Here is a 12203-nt window from a genome sequence, read left to right as displayed (position 1 = left end):
GACTCGCGGGGGGGGGTCGTTGTCTGCAACGGTTAAGGAGTCGATATAGTGGTCCTCACCGCAAGATGAGGGTCTCGGGTTCGAATCCAGCGGCCCTGCATTCGAACCCACATACAAGTAGGTATATTTTCAAAAAAAATATCCAGCGATCCCAGTCCTACCAAAAGTACTCAGACAAATAGTCAAAGCTGCTTACTCCTACTATCCACAATGACCTAAACAATTTTTTTTTTTTTTTTTTTTTTTTTTTTTTTTTTTTTTTTTTTTTTTTTGAGAACAGATCCCAGTTCTACACCAATCTCTCGATCCATCTGAACCCTATTGTCAAGTCCTTCATACCGTGAACCCGTCACTTCGCCTCAAACGACGTTGACCTCAATCCTTCAAATTGCCAGTATCAGCTGGATTCTCTAATGTGTCCTCCGGGTGGTGTGCTGGGCACAGTGTCAGTGTCAAAACAACATATATGCACGTATTTTTGATATGTACCAGTCCGTACAAGCCTCAAATATATTATTTAAAAAATCACACCAAGAACCAAAGAAATATTACTCGAAGAATTTATACAATCGCAACACAAAATTCTGTACGATTTGATAAATTAGACAGGTGTAATAATTATAGTTAATTAATCTAGAATGACATTCTAAAATTTTACAAAACCGCACTAATAAAAAATAATAATCAAGTTCATTGATTTTTAAATATTTGTCCTTTTCTACATTTGGCTTTAGTCCACTTAACACGCTTGCGAAAATGTCTGAAAGCTTCTTTACAATATTTACAAAATTATTCAAATTAATTCATTTATTATATTATTTTATTTTTCCCCTTCCCGTCCAAAGGAAAATACAGAGCCTAACATAACAAATTGCAGCTATAATATTTACCCTTTACCCAAACGTTTAAAACATTTTATCATTAAAAATTTTCTATGCAAATATAAAATATGCAGAATAGAACAAAACTTTTATAGGACAATTGTGAAAACAAATTTTGTTGAAACAATGAATTATATCTACGATCCGTCTTCGCTCAATCGCTCAATGTGCCAATAAACATTCAACGCAATTCAGTTGTCCAAATAACAAACATTTTTTTTAGCGTTTTATTATTTTTTAAAAACTTTCCTATTGTTAAAACAGTTCAATCAAATTAAAAACAAATGGATTATTTTAAAAAAATGGTATATAATATAATATATTATTTTATATNTAAATATATATATATATAAAATGGTGTCCTTTTTGACCTAGGTCGTTAGGCTTTCTTGTGAACACGTACTCTGTACCGTGTTCAATTTCCGTTATAGCCCCCGCGGCGTTTTGTGCGGTAAATTGGAATTTTATTATACTGCGGTTTGATCTCCGTCTCCCCACGGCGTCTCAACAGTAGTTGAACTTAGTAAAAAAACAAAATCTAAAACAACAAACTTTGGATCTGCTGTAGGAAACTAATTTTTATACAATCAAAATATGGATTATTTTTCTATCCATTATTATATTTTGTAGTATATTTCTGTCTTAGAGAAAATATGAAACACACCGCTGTAGTCGGTGTTTATTTGTACATTCAAAAATCAGGTTTTAGTTGTTTTATTTATTTTCAATATTGTTATTTTTTATTTTGCCACAATCTGTCCTTAGCGCAGTTAGTAAACTTAATGACAAAGAACACAGCATCATTAGAAGTACATGAGTTCAGAAGTTATCCACCGATAGCACTCGTTTTAACAACAAAATTTATTTATTATTCACTCTCTGAACTCTCTTTTTTTCACTCTCTGAAAGCATGTCGCAGTACGTTGCCTTTTGAGAGCTCTCAGTGTGATTGGTAATTTTAGTCGTTTCTATGTCATTATGTATAGTGCTGTTAGAAACATTGCTTAAAAATTATTGCATTATTGCTTTAAATTAGTAAACGTCTATTGCAAGGACTTGGATTCGATTGAGGTTGGTAAGTTTAGTTGAATCCTATAGTTCAATGCCATAATTCCGTACAGGTTTTCGTATGGAGGTACAATTACTCTATTCTTGTCAAGGGATAATTTGCATCAAGTAGACGTTTAATTAGTCGGTAGCGTCAATTCCGTTCTTTTTCTTTTTTGAGGCGTGTATGAGGGTTCCAGGTCAGTCGCTTGTCTAAATGCAGCCCAAGGTAACGGACGACGTTTTTGATTGGAAGAAGATAAATTTAATAGACCGGAGGGAGAGTGATGCGCCATAAAGTGGCATTTAAAAGTTATAAAATATAATTGGACATAAAAATAAAAATAATACTTTTGTTTTGGGCGTAATTGTGTATTTTTATTAAACCAGTCATTTTTCTATTTTAGTTGTTTTTGTATTTTCGATATTTTTCCCTAATTAAGACTGTTAATTTTTATCAAACGCCCAAAGTACTGCTGGAATAATGTTCCAGACTTTCGTTCACTATCCAGTTTTATTTTATGAACTTTTGATTACAATGATGATTTGATGAAACGAAATTTCTAGTTTGACCGTGATTTTGGTCAACATAATATGACGAATGATAAGGGATCAGTTAAACCTTCCAACCTCAATCGAATCGAAGAACTTGCAATGGGGACATCGGGCATGTACGAAATACAGGTTCTACACTCGCAGACAATATAGGAAATTCTCGCATTTTAAAATTAATTTTCCGAATTTTCTCGTAACAAAAATATAAGTTTATGGTAGAAATTAATTTTTGATAATTTGATTGGATGTTTGTAGGACAAATGCATCAAGAAAAATAAAAACAATACTGTGCTATTTAGTTTTGGAATGTATTTTCCTCAAAATATTATCCTTTCATTTTCCCGAGAATGTACTGATGTAAATGTTATAAAAAAGTGGGGATTATATATATTTATTATGATTATTCGAAAATCGTGAGATGCGGTCTGATGTGATGTAGGTTTCAGAAAAACATTTTCTTTATCGTGCCAACGTTTCGATCTTTATAGAGATCCTCTTCAGGGCCTGGGATTTACAAACATTATTTAAATTTAACAAATACATGTAGGATGTAGAGAAAAGTGAATTTATACAATGCAAACAAATATTTTTTATATTCAATCAAAGTATTTCTACTCACTCAAAGTATTTCATTTCTACGTGTTCAAAGTGTTCTACCAGACCGCATCTCACGATTTCCGAATAATCATCGACTAACGGTCACTAATCACCACACATATATTTATTATTTGGAATTATATATTAAAATTATAATATTTACATAGGTCTCGAATTTATTAAAATTTAAAATTAAAAAAGAAAACTTAAATATGCGTTTTGAATGTCTCTATGAACGCTTTACAAGGGGGAAGAGATAATAAGGAAGATCATTTGGCCTAACTGTATGGTGTTTCTACAAATTGAAATTTGACATCTACATTCACGCGACAAAAAATTCTTTTACCAGTATCAAGAAATCGCAGCATCCCTTAAATAACTATAATTTATTTTATAATTGTCTTAATGGACATTAACCCACTAGTTCTATACACCATTTTCACGATGAACTTCTTTATTTTTTTATAGGACCATTAGGACCTATAAAACCTATTATTTGTGAAATCTAAGTAACTATTTACTTTCAGCAAGGCTATGTACAAACCCAAATGAAAAGAGCTCCCGTTGTTCGAGCTCAGACATTTTTAGCTGTTTGTATAATATTATACTTATATTGTATAATCTTTTTTAAATATAAAAAGAACGTAGTACTGGTTCATTGTGGTACATTTCCATTCTCTGAAATAACAACTATGTTAAAAATCGTATTGTAAAAATAGGTTATACAGTAGATTTTTTTCCTAAAAATAAAAATGTTAAATTATTTTTTGATTGAGTCATCGCGTGTTGACCAGAAAAAGAGATTTGTTTTAAGATTGGCAAATACTATTTCCTCATATTTTTACCTTTCATAATTCAGGGTCAATGCTTCTCTGAATCAAAATCAATTTTTGTTTCAAAAGAAGCTTTTTGAAAAAGAGAATATAAATAGGTGTGTGTGTACGCCATGTGTATTCTCTTACAATCGTCCAAAACTTATTAATAAAATGAAATTTATACTTTAAAAAATTTATATTTTTTAAAAAATGGAAGCGATAACAAGGGAGGTCAGGGCTTACTAGTATAAATTACAATTTAAAGTTGCTCGTATAATGAAGAAAAAACCATTCAAAACATTAAACTAAATATATAATTCAACCATTTACAACATATTTGTTTAATAACAATTGCTGTTTATAATAGTCGCACTGTAGGTCTACATAGGCACATAAAATATTATAAATTAAAAGTAATTTGTGTTCATTTTTTTAAGAACTTCACTTCAATGGCTTAAATGATCCAGACTTGGCATAATGACGTGTTTTTATTGAAACGTCATCCATCCTTTCCCAAGGGGTCAAAGAAAACAAGTTAATATTCGAACTATGCAAATCGCCCTCATAGGTAAGGAGGAGGTCACCATTAGTGAATCAAGAGGGACGGCATTAGCCAAGAATTACCAGTACTGGGACGAGTGCCTAGCCTTCTCAATTACTTTAATTAAACACAGGCCCTTTAAGTGAATAATAACGGCAATGATCCCCTTTCGTTGTCGCCCTGGCAACCAGGGCTACAGCTCAGCCAAATAAATATCATTTGTTTCATAAAAACTCTTACCTTAACTTAATACAGGCCGGCTCCGGCAGGGGAAAAGTGAGAAATGCCCGCCTTTCTTAAACCGCCTTTTTGGCAGGAGAATACTTCTAGAGGAAACTTTTCGTGTTATAAACTATCCTGGATCGACTTTCATTCTCGCCAGCCATAAAGAATCGAAAAATTCTCGAAAAAAAATACAAACAAAAAATTATTCTACTACTTTGCTATGTTTTTATCCAAGTAGTACCTACCTACTTTCTTTAATACAATGGATCTTTTAAAAGGAACTTATCGAAAAAGAAATTGTAATTATTTATTGCATGAATTACTAACTTCAAACTTAGCCAGCGTAATAATTCATGCTACATCATGTAGCTTAAAAACATGTTGATATCAAAAGCTATATTTTAAAACCATGCGACGTGTTTCGATCAACTGTTACAAGTGCAAAAGTATTTTCACAAAACATTACTTGTTCATTACACTCTGATCAAGATCAACTAACTTTCACAATGTGGCATGGGACACTCAAATTAGTTCCAATTACCGGTTAACTATCAAGTTCTTTACTCTGAAGGACTTTGATTCGTACGAAAGATCGATATAGCAATAGATTCCAGCCTGTTACACTCTGATAAGGACAAATTAGCGATTTACTAAGTTATTTTGGGGCTTATCACGCTATTATTAAACCAATTTTTCAAATTTGTGGGTTAACAGGTAAAAAGTAAAACAATCGATTACATTCAGTTAGGCAGCTTTTAGCCCTCTGATTAGGAAAAACAAACAATAGACTAATTAATTTATTAGCGTATATGATTAATTAAGCAGCCTTCAAATTTTGTGGCTTAATACTATTACGTTCTGATTAGGTCAGAAAAACAACTTACTTTCAACTTCCTGCCTGTCGCTCTCTGATTGGGACATATTATCGATTTACTAGTTCATTTTGTGGACTCATAAAGCTCTGTTAAATCAAATCTAATCTGTAAAATGTTGTGGCTTGTTAGGTTAATCAGTAAAATTTCAACCTCAGCTACTTGTGGGACTCTGATTAAGAAAATCCATCAATTTGCCAATAGATTTTGTGGCTTAGTACGCTCAGATTAGAACAAATTATCGATTTACATAATATAATGCCCCTGTTAATTATAAAAATGGTGAATATAACATGTAAATTCGTTGGATGCCAACAATCGGTTGTAACAAAGCCTAAACTACGTTTAGATTTATTTTTTATATATTTATATTTCCTTCCACCTTAAGGATTAAATTTTATTTCAACTAATCTATTCGGTTTGGTTGAGTATTCTGAATTAAAACACCCCCAGTGGTCTGAAAGTTCAATGAGTTGAGAGGATTAACGAAAGGGACGAGGAATTTCGCCCAAATCCGTTGAAAGTGATTGGGCTGCACACCTGAATCCACCATTTGCCAGAATAGTAAGCCGAAAGAAAAGGGCGTAACTAATTCAAAGGTGGTTTCATATTATAAACAAATCGTTAATAAACTAGGAGAATTTTTTAATTGTCAGATTTTAGACAATTCCTGGAAAAGAAATGTTTTCATGAGCACCTTTTAATTTTTTTCATTTTGTATCACATTTTAGGCGAGATTTCCTCTAACCTTGAGGCTTTTCAGTGAAAACTGAATATTTGCGGTTATAAATTTTGAACATGACAATAGGTAATATGAAATCGTAGAATCTAGTTACTGTTTTACTAGACAGATAAGGGTAATCCATTAATTACACTCTTATTACAGCACCATTTACTTTCCTCAGTAGGGAGGAAATCTCAACCCCATTTGTGCATTAGACGTCTTGTTAGATTGTTGGGAATGGTTCATGATGAAAAAAGTATTCGACTAAAGAGTTAGGATAAAGGTCCAGTCTAGGGTAGGCGCCTGTATCGACTTTGCTGTTCGAGGACAAATAGGATTTCATGTTCTGTGAGGATATTTAGGTTAGACACGAAGTACGGTGGCTGAGCAATGATTTGAAGAATTTTGGATTGGAGTAATTGGATTATTTCGGGGTTGGAACGCTTGGTTCAATCCATCAATTCCGTACGTCCAGATTGTAGTGAGAGTTTTGATCTGTTGCGAAGTAGTCTTTTTAGTAGTTTATGCCGTCTGTTCAGTTCTCCAGTTCTTTTGAATTGAATATGAGGGTTCAAAATACGTCTTTTGTTGAAATAAAGTCCCAAATTGTGGACGGCATTGATTGCTGGAAGAGAAACAGAGCTGTAACAGAAAAGGAAGAGGTGATACGGCGAAGGGATACGCTGGAATTGGTTTCATTGAATCTGATCTTTCATTTTGTTTAACCAGACTGCCAAAAAGAACAGATGATCTTGAAGGTTTCTGATATATAATCGAAAATTAAAGGCTTAAGTTTGTGATAAGAGTATGGGGGTTCCAAGTAAGTCTTTTGTTGAAATAAAGTCCCAAATTGTGAATGACATTGATTGCTGGGAGAGAAACAGAGCTGTAACAGAAAAGGAAGAGGTGATACGGCGAAGGGTGAAGCTAATATGCTGGAATTGGTTTCATTGAATCTGATGTCATTTTTTTAACCATACTACCAAAAAGGGCAGATGATCCTGAAGGTTTCTGATATATAGCTTTCTAAAGTGGTTTTATTTTTCCATGTACTTAATTTTATTTTCTCAATGTTCTACATAACCCACTTTTCATTGCCACCACAGAAATAGTTTTAACCAAAAAAACCTTTTGTTAAATAATTAGGTCCGAGCCGCAATTCGAGTACGAATAAGCACATTTTACTGTAAAATATTTACTGAATAATAATAATTTAATAATAATAAATTCTTACTTTTTTAAGTTTTACTCTACTCTCAAATTAACGATAATTTAATTCAATTTTTACAACCTGTTTGTTCATTTATATTTTATCTATTTACAAGTTTTGCTATATTTTACGGTATAGGAACATAAAACTACGGGTGTCGTTATATTTTTTTTTCTTTTGTGCGTGTTCCCAACAGCAGAGGTGATATCAACCCCCGGGGTGCCGGTGTTTTTGAAAAAAACGTTTGTAAGTATGTCGGATACGAATGCGCAGGGCCGCTGGATTCGAACCCCGGGACCTTTACGTTACAGTAACGAGCTCGCCTGAACCGTTGTGACCACCGACACCCCCTCGCGATATTTTTATTTCATTATTATCATTTTTATAGTGTTGTTAGACCAACCTTCTTGAAGATTGTACGAAAACATTTATATTTTTGTTTAACTGCGCCTGGGAAATGATATATCCTCCGAACCAACACACAGGGGTACTCCAGGTTGTCCTCAAGGGGGAAAAAATATCTTAAGCAGAATATTACTTTTTCTGTCTATGTTTTTCCTACACATCTTAATTTTTACAACAATTTTTTATTACAATAAAATGTTGAATTTTTCGTCATTTTCTTACGCGCCATTGTTATTATTAATCTTATAAAAAATTTATAAAAGTTTTTTTTAATATTTAAATCTTAATAGTAATTTTGATTGAGGTATAATGTTAATATTGTAGCTACTTCTTTGTTCTTAATTTTTATATATTATATTATAAGAGCTTTATTCTAAAGACAACTCATAACTCATTTATGTTTAAATTTTATAACACTTTATTTATAATAATTATAGTTCAGTGTGTAATATCTCATGTAAATATATTTCAGTGTTCTTCAGAGAAAAAGAAAACTTTTTTATATTATTTTTGTGATGGGGTTGCATTTAATTTAGTAGAAGAATAAGACTTGTTGAAATTTATTTCTTCTTTTCTTCTTCCACGAGTTTCAATCGGTTAAAGGTTTTAGCCTCAATTCCCTTGCCCATAGAGGAAAAATAGTTACCTTAATCGCAAAAACAGAGAAAATGTTAACAGGGTGGGTAAACATGGTAAGTCGGGGCTAATTACACGCTCTTATGAATCGGCGTGCGGGAGGGAACGGACAGATGAAGATAAAAGGGACAGGAGAGGGAAAGGGCAATTATGCTCAATAGAACTCACTTCCTGCTCCAACATAAACACTCCCCCGCGACGGGACGGGGACACGTGGAGGCCCTTATCTCTCTGAAAACCCGTGCTATCAACATAGGACACTTACGCACCATTTCCACGGTGAAATCAATTGTTTTGAAAATTTCTGCAGATAAGCTCACGAAAAGAAAGATAAAGCGGGAGAGACAATAATTTCAAAGTTTAATCCACCGTGCTTACGCAATTTTTGGGGATAAAACGTGTGTATCTTTTTGGAAATAAACCAAATTTTCCAGACTTTTGTTGTACTTTCGTACTCGTAAGTTTCCTTCTCGCTTACTGGGTATTCAAAAGGTCAAAAATCAATGTTGACTTAAAGACAACGTATTGAAATTATAAAAATCATACAAATATTATATACTATAATATACTATTATACTGTATATTTATCATATCTTTTTTCAGTGTAAGAAGTATTGATCACTTTTTCGCTCACGAACTCTGGATCAAGGTATGGTCGCGAAGAAAAAAGCAATTTTTGTTATTGCCAAGCTTTCGACCTATTTTTAAGGTCATCATCAGGGCAAAACAATCTTAAATATGTCTACTATTTACGTTTTTTTACAAGCGATATCAAATTTTCTTGAAGACCGACTCCGTCCTAACATTGCCAAGGACTGTACACATAGTATGTACTTCCAAAATCTATATATTTGGGCTTTGCAACTAATGTTGAATACAGTTGGCAGAGTTTTGCGACAGACTGACAAATCGCACTTTAAGTTCTGCATTGAACGCAAAGCATGTGACATACTACAAGATTGTTATGGAAGCGTATGTTGAATATTTGAAACAAGAATAGGAACATTTTCTTTGATACAGCCTCTTCAATGCGAGGAAATTCTATTTATACCGGAAATGTAATTCAAAACGACCCAGGTTCAAATATTTTAATAAGTTATTTATAATTATTATTACAACGAGCCGGTTGTATTAAAAATTTGTTTTGCCTATTTATAATTCATTTTTCATTGAAATATATCGTTTTATTAACAGTTCGAAATCACAATATTCAATACATTTTCCAAATATACGAAAAATATGAAATAAAAAGTGAAGCATATCAGTTTTCATTGGGGAGCAATAGCATCTGGAATATTCAAATATTAACACGTTAAATAAACGTTTTGAGGAATAATTCGAGTTAAATTATAATCGTTGTAAACCACTCATTTTTCTTTCAGTTGACTACTTTTTTAAATTTAATATATTTTATAAATATCAGGATTTCCTTTTATGCCCTTTATATCCCACCTCTTAATGCCATCCTTTCAGTACGACTGTCGTTCAACTTGAAAATTATACTCTTTCGACATACCATTTTACTTATTCTTATTCAAGAGCCCATTGAATTATGCAGTATTACATTTTTGGGCTATACGTAGTGCGAGTATAACTATTTCGACTCAAATCAGGACTGATTAATTTGTATTGTTGAAATTTCGTTATTACTATGATATTGCCAATGCAAATATTAATTTGTTAATTAAACATTTAATTATAATTAAATATAAACCACCAAACGTAAACCTATTGAGAAAAAAATACCTAAAATATTATTTATTTCGAATTTATCTTTCGTTCCTCACATTTTACAGATATCTGTGCCGCAGTTTGAAGATAAAGAAAGAGAGGGAGAGTGAAAGATTCGAGATAATTTTCGCCGCTCCACGTGGTTTAACCGGACCGTTTTAGAAATGTGGCACTGATCCTTTTATCAATTAATTCAGCCTAGCCTTGACCACGCAGCAAGGCTATTGTTCCGAACGGAACAAAATTCAGTTCAGTGAATTACAGCTTTAATAGTCTGCGACCGATGATCTCAACACCATCCCCTTCTTTAGCAGCTATTAAATTTCTAATTAAGCCCGCCACCCCTGCGTGTAAATAAACCGCGGTTTCCACCCTTCTCCTGGGTGTAACGGTGACACTTTCGGGACAAGCGTTCCTCCCCCCTCTTCAGCGAAATTACAATGAACTATTTCATTTTTAGTGCATTTTATTATTACGTGAAGAAAAAAAATCAAAAGAAAAATTTACAGTATCATTGAAAAGGTCAGGAAAAAAATAAGAGAATGTTTCTTTCATAAATGTTAAAATGCAGTAATAAGTCAATAAACGATACCCAGGTAATTCTATGTACATCTAGTGAAAGCTAATAAGATTTAATTTGTTTTTCTTTTTTCAGCCTCACCCATAAAATCACGAAAGACTAATTCAATTTTGCAATTAATAGTGCTAATGATAGTGCTAGTGAATAGTGCTAGTAATGATACATTGAAGATGATGAGAAAAAAAAGAAAAAATTATATCGAAATATAAATTAAAAATAACTTACATACGTTTGTATTATCGTAAGGCGTTAAGAAAATTCTCCGTTCGTTTCAGTTTTGAAGCTGATAGGGCGGACGTGACTGTGTTTCAAGAAATGTTTTATCTCGGTGACTTTCAGCTCTATCAACATTCCAAAAAGTGCAAACTGGCCAATTTCTTATCGAAAAGGAGAAGCTTTGGTTAACTTAACTCGAGAATTCCTGGGCAAATTTTACTTTTTCGTTTGGGGTATTTTGAAGGAGGTCTTATTTTATATTTCCTGCTGTTTCAACAACAATCTATATTGTACTAAAGAGATCTTATAGGTATAGTATGAATCACCTTTGTTTAATGAAAAAGTTCATTATTCTAGTTACGCATTGAAAAATATATTCTACTATAAAGAAAAGAACCGAGTGTATTTTTTAATCAATTTTCTATTTTAAAAATCATTTATTCATTTTTAAACAAAACGCGCTTGACTTGTAGGACCCAGTCACTTTCTAATTTCTTTTAGCCAAGCACAGCCATACCTAAACACTTTTGGGAATACATCGCGAAGCACTCACGCACATTTCACTTTTCACAACACCGGTTGTTATTTTGATTGATTAATTAATTATTCACACACATTTTCCGGCTGTTCCATTATTACAATGAACTGCACCGGAGGCAGCTATCTGGCTGCAAACATCTCAGCAGGCTCTTATTTGTTGTTAATTAAAAGTATAGTTGGTCACTTTTTCACATTAAATTGGCTGTTGTAAGGTCGATCCGGTTATTCATGTCACTTGAATATCTTCAAAGATCAAATACAAACACACAGTTTGCTTGTGAGAATTTTCACGAAATTGGTGGAACTAGAGGTCGGAGTAGTATTTTAAAGTGTTACTGTTTCCCGAGGAATTATATGGACTGTAAAGAGAGATGAATACTTGGTTTTCTTTTAATAATCCCGGCGTGTCAATTGAGGATTCGGAATCAAATATAAAAAGAGGGGGACCCTTTCTTTACCATGGACCCAAATCAACTTGTTTATGGTCATGTCGCCCATTCCCCTCCTAGTTTTGCCCGAACAGCTGGGCGGAACTGACGACATTCCCTTGGTAAAACTTTCAGCTGCTGAGACGCTATATATTATATACCCGGATTCTTCAATTTGACAAAAAAAACCCAGCGATTAA

The 12203-nt window shown here is 33.0% G+C and overlaps 1 protein-coding gene and 1 long non-coding RNA gene across 2 annotated transcripts in view; one reads left to right on the top strand and one right to left on the bottom strand.

Moving 5' to 3' along the window:
* LOC106665795 (E3 ubiquitin-protein ligase MIB1) overlaps positions 1–12203 on the top strand; it is a 590106-nt gene that overhangs the window by 550637 nt on the left and 27266 nt on the right. The window lies entirely within an intron of this gene.
* The window catches only part of LOC112126681, a 43831-nt gene that overhangs the window by 30830 nt on the left and 798 nt on the right, over positions 1–12203 (bottom strand). The gene's annotated exons all lie outside the window — the stretch shown is intronic.

Source organism: Cimex lectularius, unplaced genomic scaffold (genome assembly GCF_000648675.2).
Source record: "Cimex lectularius strain Harlan isolate CLEC.00 unplaced genomic scaffold, Clec_2.1 scaffold54, whole genome shotgun sequence".
NCBI classification, from domain to species: domain Eukaryota; kingdom Metazoa; phylum Arthropoda; class Insecta; order Hemiptera; family Cimicidae; genus Cimex; species Cimex lectularius.
Note: the sequence above shows the minus strand (reverse complement) of the source record. Positions and strands in the feature narration are given on the sequence as shown.